Source organism: Lygodium microphyllum, chromosome 9 (genome assembly GCF_053477565.2).
Source record: "Lygodium microphyllum isolate KBCC chromosome 9, Lygodium_microphyllum_v1.1.10, whole genome shotgun sequence".
Taxonomy (NCBI): Eukaryota; Viridiplantae; Streptophyta; class Polypodiopsida; order Schizaeales; family Lygodiaceae; genus Lygodium; species Lygodium microphyllum.
In genome coordinates this window covers 55,342,034-55,354,476 of record NC_141143.1, presented here as the reverse complement: position 1 = coordinate 55,354,476, position 12,443 = coordinate 55,342,034, and positions in this window count along the sequence as shown.

Here is a 12,443-nt window from a genome sequence, read left to right as displayed (position 1 = left end):
TTTGCTGGTCATCAAGAATATGATCTTGATTTGCCACTTTAGCTTTCAAAAGACTAACGTGAAATACATTGTGGACTTTCACATGATTAGGAAGTTGCAGTTTGTATGCATTAGCTCCTAGGCATTTAAGAACCTTGTATGGTCCACAATACCTTGGAATCAACTTTTTGAACTTTCCCAATGACAGAGAACTCTTCTTTGGGCGTACACGGATGAAAACCATGTCTCCCTCTTGAAAGATGGGCTCTTGCTGTCCTAGATCAGTATAAGCTTTCTGGCGATCTTTGGCATAGGGGGGAAGGTGTCTCTTCTATCCAAGTAGCATCCTCCTTAGGATAGTCTTTCCATTGGATAAGATACTCTCTAATGGTTCTGTGTCTAAGAGGTTTCTCTTTTACATTGATCCGAGTTTTTTACAACCCGGATTATTACCACAAAATTTTGGCCAAAGCCCCTATCAAGAGCTTACCATATCACTTTGGGTTTACTCTTCAAGCACTAGGTATGCTACATTGCTTCTCGATTACGATAACTCTAGCAAATGGGGGGAACAAGTTCTTAGAAGGCATGTCAATGTAAAGGGTCAAAGGGATGGTTACCTTAGTGAAGATGAAAATGGATTACACCTAGGAGTTGAGTGAATGCATAGATTTTTCAAAGGACTAGCCTCCAACTACACATGGGCTCCGTCTGCATCACTAAGATTTGGAATCTATCACCATCATTAGAGGACATCTCACCCTAGCACACAAGTCAATATCCACATCATGGTGTCATTTGGATCTTGCACAAAAGCTTACAAGCATGGACCCCTTTTGTCACATGCTTATATGTATTTATATACATATGGGGGACTAAAGTCAAAGCAGCTTTTGAAAGATGTTTTTTATAATCTCAATAACTCCCAAGAAAAAGTGAATTTCAAGAAAATTCTTGCGATGCCCGATCGGTTTCGACCTGGTCTACAAAGTTGCAGAAGAAACTTTTTTCAAATTCCTCACAGATTTGAAGTTACGAAGGCGCAGACTGCTGGCTACATGCAATTTTCTTCTCTCTTTCACCACACCAAATTTCCACTCTGTCCTTCTTGTAAATATATTATAATAATGTGCTTTGGGCACCCACCTCTTGTAATCTAGCTCCATTTCTCTATTTTGTCTACCACCACCCTTGGCTTCTTGCATGATGACCAAGGTGGGGACTTGTCCCATCCACTATTCTCCATATTTTCAAAGATGCCATACATCATCTAGGATTATGTTAATCAAGAAGATTATCTTAATCTAATCCCTCATGGAGGCTATATAAAGAGCCCATGGAGAATGAAGAGGGGGAGAGAGGACAATGACAAGTCCATGAGAGCATTCTAGAATACCCTCATCTCTTTGAGGTAAGCTATGAGTGAGTTCTTTTATTATGTAGCATAATGGCAAGCTTCCTCTACCTCTTCTTCTATTATCTCCCTCTCTTCTCATCTTCTCATTCCATGTAGCATAATGGCAAGCTTCTTCTACCTCTTCTCCTCTTGTCTCCCTCTCCTCTCCTCTCTCTCTCTCTCCTATATTTCAATATGATGTCTAGCACATATATTCTCTCTTGTAAATTTGTGTCTTGGTTCTCTTGATTCTCTTTGAGAAAAGGGATGTCCTAGCCCATCCTCCCTTTGGCTAGGTGGTGCCCCTCTTTAGTTCTCTTAGTGAGGATTGGAGGTTGGATGGGTAAGAGGCAACCCGTTCATCATTTCAGCCCTCATTTTTGGTGCCCCCGCTGAGGACATTCTCAACCACAATTCTCTACCTCCTTATGTGGAACGATACAACACATGGTGGTGCATCCTCTACAACAAGTTCCCCAAGTGGCTCTTCCTCAATGCCTTCACCAACTATTTTTGAAGCTGGTCGAAGTCCACGACTCCCAGAATTGTCTCCTAAAGAAGCTCAAGAAAGAAAGTATGCCTATCGGATGATGGCACACATGCGGGTAAAAGGTGTTCACTTTAGAAATTCCATTCTTTCACAACGGAAAAAAATATGTTGCCATCAATTGCTAGGTTCTCATAATTGTGGTGAGTGTTTTGCAAACAAAGTGAAGGCCCTTCCGAGAGGTCCTCGTCTCCAAATCATCAAATCCCTCTCTCTCTCTGGCCTAATCCATATCAAAGGAGGACAACTATGCATGAACAGTGTGGAGTTTTGTAGAAATGCAAAGTATGGAGACTACCTTCAACTGTTGTTAGCTCGAAGGTTGGGTGTGGTTGAAAAGGTGGCCATCACACCTTATGAAATATATGTCACCGAGGATGAACACACCAAGGCAAGAACAATCACTGGTGAGCAAATTCTCCGTATAGCAAAGTTGGTGGGTTCCAAAAAAAAACACTCTGGGAAAAATCCTTCATAATTCAAGAAAGTGCATTCCCTCTACTCCCTTAAGTAGTCTCCACTCATGAATAATAATAATGGCCCAAATTTCTACACCTTCCACTCTGTACAAAACATCCGAGTTAATGTATGCATCAGTAGGAAGATTTTCTTCCAGCAGCGTCTTGTGATGTACTTTGGGGCTGAAAGATTAAGGGAGATTCTTGTATCACCAGAACCTATAATCTTCCCAATGCTAGACTATAATGCATCCTTCAATGTACATGTCTTTATCCTATTATAATAGTTTCTCATGAATCAGAACGAGTTGTATGGACCTATCCGTCCACTTGCTATGCAAACTGTGCATATTGTAGCTAGCACAAATCTTAGATTCCAAGGCATTATTAGAAGCATACTGGGGCCTAGACGTCTTGCTGAAATCAATGCATTTGTGAACCCATTCATCCTTCCCCTTATAAAATACAACTTAAGTCTAGACGTTTTCATCTTCATACTCTACTAAGGCAACATGGCATTTCCAAGTTTTTTTGGGCACAAAGGGGAGAAAGCTCTAGACTTTTTGGATGACTTAGAAATGGCCTTCGTAGTCACAGGCCGGGATGATGAAGCAACCAAAGTACGAGCCTTCTCTTTAGTTCTAAAAGGTGATGCTCGAGTGTGGTATCAAGCTCTCCCGGAGGTTACAAGGGGTAATTGGGAGGATCTCAAGACCGCATTCATGCACAAGTATCAAGATACAGAGCCACCTGAAGATATTTGGAGACAACTCTTAGATCTTCGCCAAACCTTACCAGGGGAGTACCAAGCATATGAAGGCATGTTTATAAAATTGTGGGATAAATGGATAGCCTCTTTAGCCGAGGGAGAAAGAGTACCTGATTGCCTTAAGAAAGATTGTTTTCTAGCCGGACTCCATCCTCTACTAAGGGAGAAGGTCAAAGGAAAGTTTCCCACATCCTATGAAGAATCAGTCACTTATGCGAGGGAGAAAGATAGAAAATTGAAGTATCAAGCCCAGTTGAAGGGGGGAGTTGAGCCCATGCAGGTTTTACCAACCATGCCAAGGCCTAGAGAAATAGCAGAGGCCCCACCTGAACCAGAGATATCACAGCAAGAGCTCTTACAACACATTACTAATCAACTTGAAATCCTTTCATTAAATTTGGTGCAAGGAGTGCGGCCCCCTCCCCTCATAAATGAAGGCAATCGAGGTCCAAGGAGGCAAGAAAGAGAGTATGTTTGCTATAATTGTGGGGAGACTGGCCATGGTATGTATTTTTGCCCTCATCCTAGGCGTTTTCCAGGAAATGGGTTCCAACCAAGAAGGAGGGGACAACAAGTGACACCACCTAGGGAAAGGTTTGTTCCACCGAATCCAGGGCCTCCACCACCGGTTCAAGTTCTCCAGCATCCTCAACCACTTGCAGAGGTGCCGCCCTTGCCTGTCCAACCGCCAGAGAATCATGATGTTAGGATAATTAGTTTAGATGAGAGTGATGTCAAAGGAAAGGCCAAAGTAGTAGAGGTTGAAGCAATGCCGGTGAAGAAAGCCCGGAGAATTGAGAGAATGGAGCCTACACCACCAAAGGAGGTTGAAAATATGGAAGAGGAGGCAGAGTCATCAATGGCTGCAAAGACACGCAACAGTAAAAAGAGGAGGGCTCGCTCACGCTGACACATTGAGCCAGATGATTTTTCCCTGGGTAAAGGTACTAGAGCTTATGATTTGCTTGTTGCTGATGTGAGGAATCAAGGGCCAAAAATTTCATGGCCCCAATTACTACATTTATCTCCAACAGTGCGGTGACAATGGTCAAAGATGGTAAGCATTAGACCCATGAAGAATAGGCATGTGAATGCAATCCAGGCTAGAAAGATGAAAGATATTGTGCCTCTAGTGGAAGCCGAAATCAATGGGCAGAGAGTGTCAAAGACATATGTGGATGGAGGTGCAGAGATTTGTGTCATGACGGAAAAGTTGATGCATCGTTTGGGATTAGAGGTAAATGAAACTACTAAATTTGGGGCCAAAATGGCTAACAATGTAGTAGTAAATTGTTTGGGAGTTATAAACAAAGTCAAGGTAAAGGTGTGTGGAGTGCAATTGGAGCTTGACATGTATGTGATGCCAGTGAAGGGGGACGGCTACCCGCTCATTCTTGGGCGACCATGGCTAATGGGAATGAAAGCCACACAAGATTGGGAGACAGGGGCTTTAGAGCTAAGGCCACAAAAGGGGCTGCATAAAAAATGGAAGAGCACTATCTACAACATGAAGGAGGGCCGACAGGAGGATCTTGTGTTAGAGACCACCGCTGATGAATGGAGTTCTAGTGAGGGTTGGTCATCTATGACAGAGGGAGATTCTTCTAATGAGGAGGAAGAAATCTCTCTAGAAGTAATGGGGATTACATTAAAAGGGCCTTCTAGTAGTGAAATTCCGCAGCACCTTCCAAAGGTCAAGAAGGAGGGGTTAGAAAAAATGTTGGCTAAGGATCTATCAGTTGAGGAGAAGGCAGCCTACATGGAAGTGGTGATAAAACACTCTGCACTTTTTATTTCTGATTATGAACACATCATAGGTGTGACAGCAGTACAACATCACATTAATCTAAAAGAGGGAGCATGGCCAGTGGTGCAACGACTACAACGGTTGGGAGTAGTTCAACAAAACGCTCTACTCACTGAGGTGCAACGACTTTTGAAGGCAGGCTTCATCTATCCAATAGGGAACTCAGAGTGGGTTTCACCTGTGGTGGTGATACCCAAGAAGAATGGAAAATGGAGGATTTGTGTGGATTACAAGCCGCTAAATGCTGCAACTAAGAGAGATCACTTTCCTCTTCCCTTTCAGGATGAAATACTCAATGAGGTGGCCGCGGGCATGAGAGATACACTGTTTGTGATGGATATTCAGGTTATTTCCAGATCCGAATAGCTGAGAAGGATCAACAGAAGACCACCTTCATTACACCTTGGGGTTGTTTTGCTTACAAAGTAATGCCATTTGGATTAACAAATGCCCCAGCTACCTTCCAGCGATTCATGAATTATGTCTTCCAACCATATTTTGGAAAATCCATTAGGGTCTTTATTGATGACTTTTGTATTTATAGTTCTAAGGCTTTACATCTAGGAAAGGTGGATGAAGCTTTCAACCGCCTTGCACAAATGGGGGGGCAATTAAACCATGAGAAGTGTCGCATTGGGGAAAGCAGTGTAACTTTGTTAGGGCATGTCGTAAGTGAGAGGGGCATTGAAGCAAATCCAAACAAAGTTAAGGCCCTATTGGCGGTGCCATCACCATCTTCTATGAAGCACCTAACCTCTTTCATTCAGAAGGTGCGATATATGGGGCGGTTCATTCATCTCCTCTCCCAATTAATATTTCCATTGCAACAGTTAACCCACTCTGAGGAGCTCCTGTGGAGTGACGAAAGCGAAAGGTGCTTTCACGAGGTGAAGAAGGCTCTTAGCACCCTTCCTATAATTTTATAGCCTTGCTGGGATCAGGAGTTTTTTGTCAATCCGAGTTTTGGGGAAGATGCTCTAGGGGCAGCACTAATACAAAAGGATGCTAAAACTAGCCTAATGAGACTGGTTTACTTTTCTAGTAGAGTAATGACAGTATCCGAACGAGGGTACAAGATGGTCGAGCTGATAGTTTTATCTCTAATGTTTGATATAAGAAAGTTTCGTCCTTATCTTCTCCCTAGGCCATTCACAGTGATCACGACAGAAGAGCATTTTCCCTATGCTTTACAGCACATGGATGTTTCAGCTAGAATCGCTAAGTGGGTGATACAACTCCAAGAGTTTGACTACACCTTCAAGGTGGAGGATTCTACTCGAGCTTGCCTAGCTGATTTGTTGACCCATAGATGCCATCAAAAGAAGGAAAAGGAGAAGGGAAAGGTAAAAGAGGAGACATCTCCTCTTGAGGAGCCGCCACGGGTGGAGAATGCCCATGCCCTCTACTTCGGGCCTACAAGCGTATTAAAGACAGAGCGGCACAGTAGGAATAATGGTGTTCAGTCTCGAAGGTGACAAACTTTATGGAGAAGGTATCAGCTTGGAGGATGTCCATTCTAACAATGAGGCAGAATATCAAGCCTTGCTTTTAGGTTTGAGGTGGTGTCTTTCACATGGTATCACTCGGCTTAATGTTTTTGGTGATTCTATGCTAATTGTTAAGCAAATGAAAGGAATTTGGGCTTGTAAAAATGATAACTTAGCAGTGAAAATGAGGGAAGCTAAAACTCTCATGAGAAAGCTACAGAAAGCCCAAATCTATTTTGTGCCAAGGCGCACAAATGACGACGCAGATGCTCTAGCAGCTGAAAAATTGAAAGAGGTAATGGTGGGAATCATTATAGTAAAGCTTCCCTTGTTTCAGGGTAAGTTTCAACTACAAGATGTGCTTTATTTTCTCGAGCAAGGTGAGGCACCTACACATATGAGTAAAAGTGAGAAAAGGTGGCTAGCTACTAAGGCCACTAAATACCGCTTGATAAATGATGTGTTGTATTGCAAAGGAAAGGATGTAGTGCTTAGAAGAGTGCCAACAACAAAGGAGATTATAGATGTGATTAAGAGCTGCCATGATGGGGTTTGTGGCGGACATTTTGCTCAAGAAATAACCAACAGAAAGATTCTCCAAGCTGGTTTTGTGTGGCCTAGTCTACATCGAGATGTGCAACATTGGTGCCGCACTTGTGACAATTGCCAAAAGGCCGGACCAAGGAAGCTAGTGCATGAGGAACAAAATCCCATAACTACATATGGCCCATTTGAGAAATGGGGGATTGATGCAATAGGGCCACTCCCACGAACTCAATCTGGCAAGTAATACATCATAATGGGAGTGGACTACATGACGAGGTGGGCAGAGGCTTCAGCAACTAGTAGGATCACAGCCCAAGAAGTGGAAAAATTTATGTTTGAAAATATTTGTTGCAGGTTTGGCACACCTTTGGAAATTATCTCTGATCGGGGTCCTAGTTTTAGGGCAAACCTAGTAGGGGAGCTAATGGAAAGGCTAAAAATCAAGCACAGGCATTCTACTCCCTACTATCCACAGTGTAATGGTTTGGTCGAAAAAGTGAATGGGCTAATTTGTAAGATAATTACCAAGCAGGTACACATGCACCCCAAGCACTGGGATAAAAAATTGAATGCAGCTCTTTGGGCCTACAGGACTTCATTTAGAACCTCACTTGGCTATACTCCATTTCACCTCGTCTATGGCCAAGAAGCTTTGCTTCCTATAGAGGTGGAACTGGCCATTTTGCATGTTTTAGTAGCCAGTCAAGAGAAGAATCAAGATAAGAAGTTAGAGGAAAGGATCTTGGATCTAGAGAGGCTGGAGTTAGATAGAGAAGCAGCAGTCCAACACTATTCCATGCAGGCTGAAGAGAGGAGGAAGACCTTTAATAAGAAGCTGGCTAGCAAACACATAAGGGAAGGATCACTTGTGCTACGATATGATAACCGCTTTGATAACAGAAAGGATGCTAAACTTGTGTTCAAGTGGGAAGGGCCATTCATGGTCATAAGGAGATATCCAAATGGAAGCTATAAGCTAGGTGACATGGATGGGAAGGTTCACAAGACAAGGGTAAATGGATGGTGACTGAAGCCTTATTTTCAAAGAAATATGAACACTTTGGAGCAATCATTCAATGAAGAGCCACCAATGAGGGGGTGCAGTCCTCCTTGCTCTATTGGACCATCATTATCAAGCTAGAGGCATGAATACCTCTAGCCTAAGGGGAGGGCTAATGATCCAGGTTTTTTACATCCTGGATTATTACCACAAAATTTTGGCCAAAGCCCCTATCAAGAGCTTACCATATCACTTTGGGTTTACTCTTCAAGCACTAGGTATGCTACATTGCTTCTCGATTACGATAACTCTAGCAAATGGGGGGAACAAGTTCTTAGAAGGCATGTCAATGTAAAGGGTCAAAGGGATGGTTACCTTAGTGAAGATGAAAATGGATTACACCTAGGAGTTGAGTGAATGCATAGATTTTTCAAAGGACTAGCCTCCAACTACACATGGGCTCCGTCTGCATCACTAAGATTCGGAATCTATCACCATCATTAGAGGACACCTCACCCTAGCACACAAGTCAATATCCATATCATGGTGTCATTTGGATCTTGCACAAAAGCTTACAAGCATGGACCCCTTTTGCCACATGCTTATATGTATTTATATACATATGGGGGACTAAAGTCAAAGCATCTTTTGAAAGACGTTTTTTATAATCTCAATAACTCCCAAGAAAAAGCGAATTTCAAGAAAATTCTCACGATGCCCGATCGGTTTCGACTTGCTCTACAAAGTTGCAGAAGAAACTTTTTTCAAATTCCTCACGGATTTTAAGTTACGAAGGCGCAGACTGCTGGCTACATGCAATTTTCTTCTCTCTTTCACCACACCAACTTTCCACTCTGTCCTTCTTGTAAATATATTATAATAATGTGCTTTGGGCACCCACCTCTTGTAATCTTGATGCCAGGAGGCATATTCCACGGTGGATTCCGTGAGGTTTTACGGTGGATTCCGTAAACTTAGATGACCGGGGCTCATACGCAAAGAGGATTCTTTGTGCGAGAAGTTGATGGGGACGCCTGTCCTTTTCGGGCGTTTCATTAATTTAGTGTGTACATGGGTGATTCCATAGCGGGTGATTCCGCAAAATGCATATTAAATTAATAAACGTTTATGAGTTTAGAGTGCGCACTCGTAATAAATTAAGGTTAGGATTTATTTCTAACCAGTTGATTTATTTATGTAGCTGAAGACTGCTAGGTATTCACTTTTGTCGGTTTAATTGTGTTATTTTACTAACGATTGTGAATGCTTCAGTTGATGTGTAGAGATAGCAGCAGTGGCGGAGGAAAGCATTGGAGTCTAGCGGGTTTTCGATCTTTGGACTATATTTTGATAGGCGCCACGCCTATATTTTGATTATGTCTATAGAGACATCGATTATTTATTATTATTTTGTATGCGCTTATGCGTCTGGATATGTTATTTTTATTTGGACATTGAGATTGGGCGTGCCAGACTCTTTGGGCACCGTCCATTAGCTTTATTTTCCTATTTTTGGTAGAAAGCAAACTCAAAAGCTAAAAGCTTGTCATATTTTTGTAATTGGGCTATTTTTGAGCAAAAAGATTGGAAATATATATTAAATACATGCTTTGTGAAGCGCTCACTCAAGGCATGGGGGAGATTCAACCCAATTTGTCTCTTGTTTCATGTCGTGCTTACTTTTACATTGGTTTTTGTGCTAAAAAGTAGAGTACTTTGTTCTTGGGGACCTTTGGGAATTCACTACGTGAGCTACCTGCGTCCGATCTGTGCACCAAATCTAGCTCCATTTCTCTATTTTGTCTACCACCACCCTTGGCTTCTTGCATGATGACCAAGGTGGGGACTTGTCCCATCCACTATTCTCCATATTTTCAAAGATGCCATACAATGGGTAAGAGGCAACCCGTTCATCATTTCAGCCCTCAACACCTAGGATCTTATCAAGCTGGAGTTCAAGGGCTCCTTGACTAGGCATTACAATTTGCTGGTAATTAAGAATATGATCTTGATTTGCCACATAAGCTTTCAAAATACTAACGTGAAATACATTGTGGACTTTCACATGATCAAGAAGTTGCAGTTTGTATGCATTAGCTCCTAGGCATTTGAGAACCTTGTATGGTCCACAATACCTTGAACTCAACTTTTTGAACTTTCCCAATGACAGAGAACTCTTCTTTGGGCGTACACGGATGAAAACCATGTCTCTCTCTTGGAAGATGTGGTCACTTATGTGATAACTCAACGAGTAATTTTTAAAACATTTCAAGCTCGAATTTGTTTTATGAAGTTAAGGAGGATGCTACTTGGATAGAAGAGACACCTCTAGAAAAACAGTTTCCTCAGTTCTTTTTGAGATGAGGACATCTCGATTCCTCTAAGGAGGAGAGGATGTAATATTCCTACCATAACACTTCATAAAACAAATTCGGGCTTGAAATATTTTAAAAATTACTCATTGAGTTATCACATAAGTGACCGCATGTAATATCAAATCTTACATTAAATCAATTTTACAACTCAATATGAGAAGATACCTCAATGAATCCAGCCAACAAAAAAGCAAATACGCCTCGTAAATAATATTACGACGGCTTGATCATAATATTTTCTGCATTATATTTGATTTAGCATTCCCGATTCCATTTAATGCATCAAAGATTGCATTGATTTTGCAACGACAAGACAAATCACAAATGCCTTAATCGGTAGACAAAGAAGGCATAAGAACAAGCATGATATTGAGTAAGTTAAGTATCAAAGAGTATGGCATGACTTTATAAACTAGATAAGTCATGAGGTAACTTGGCCAAAAACTACCAGATGAAGTCGTTTTGATGAAAAAAAGATGTTTTAAAAAAATATACCAAAAATCATAACTTTTTTACGCTTGGAGGGAGAGAAAGCATTTTAAAATCATCCCCATGTCACCATCCAACAGGTAGGCAATCAAAAAGTATTTATTATCAAGCCTACTTAGCTCTTGACAAGTACCCAAAAAAATGAGTGACTGCATGCATCCCCCTCATGGCTATAAATACAACCCCTCTCCTTCACAAAGAAAGCAAGAAGGAAGACTTCCTAATGATGGAAAAATTTCTCTACATCTCTTTTCATTCTAGCTTGAGCCTTGAAGAAGGAAAATACCCCTCTTCTACCTCATTTCCATTTTCTCTACCCCCTGTTACGCATTTCTTCCATATAGCCATATCGCTGAGCAAAACTTGGCAAAATTTTTCTAGACGACCACCAACTCTCCCTAAGCTACCACGTTAATTTTGCTTGACATCCATGGCTCCAGGAGGTTGCAAAAATTTAAGAAGTCCATTTGAAGCATAAGAAGCAAGAAACACGGTCGATGGAGAAAATGACGCGGTAGGAATTGGTGAAACCCCTGTTACTACAAACTTGATAGAGGTAACATCTCGTCGGTTTGGAAAAAAATAATGTTTTATAAGCTTATCACTATATTTGGATTTAAATGATTATAAACACATTTTAGAGAAAATACATACGAACTACCGCTTAGGAAAATGGCCTAAGTAATATAATAATAAACTATTCAATGAAAAGACTCTTTCACTTGAAAAAGGATTATATGCCTATCATGAAAAAAAAATCGTAATTATGGTTTATTTTGTGATATTTATTATTATTTCATTAATGACACGTGTGATCATTATAATAACTAAAAAAAGGTATACGGTGTTAGGAAAGGGAATATTTTATAAATTTTCCCTGAAAGTGACTATCTCTATTTTATTTTGCTAATGATAAATAGATGCATATGAGTCTTATTATAATTTATAAAAAATCATCTAGATAATATAATAAAATAATCAATGCATTAAATCAACAAAAATTTGTATAGGAAAATATATATTGGACACGCATAAATTAGGTGCATAGTAATATAATTCAATGTCTGAAAGATGAAAGAAAAATTACACTTACGATTTTTGCATTGCTTAGAATAAAGTTTTCAGAAAAACAATTAGCATTGCATTGATGACATAGCTAAATGAAAATTGATCTTCCTAGATAATGTTGAAAGTTCAACAAATGGCTAAACATCGTCGATTAAACCATAGAATACAAGCAAAATAAAATAACAATTATTTTCTTACTAAAAACACACACAATGTTAATATTAATGGTTGAATTAGCGAGAGTGTCAATATCATGAGTCGACCAACATATGAATCAAAGAAAAAACCTTATCTAAAATATCGAGGATGTTGAAGCAAAAACAACTATGAAATACTCGAAAACCCTGAAACTATCAATATCAGGAAATTAAATAAATATCAAAAGTCTGTAAGACTTATTGGACAGCGATAAGAATTTATCGATACACATTCTAATGTCTAAACAGACTTTGAAAAACATTTGAAATCCTGCTAAGTGTGGGTTAGGGCAGGGCAGTGCATGGATTTCCTGCCATAGGTATA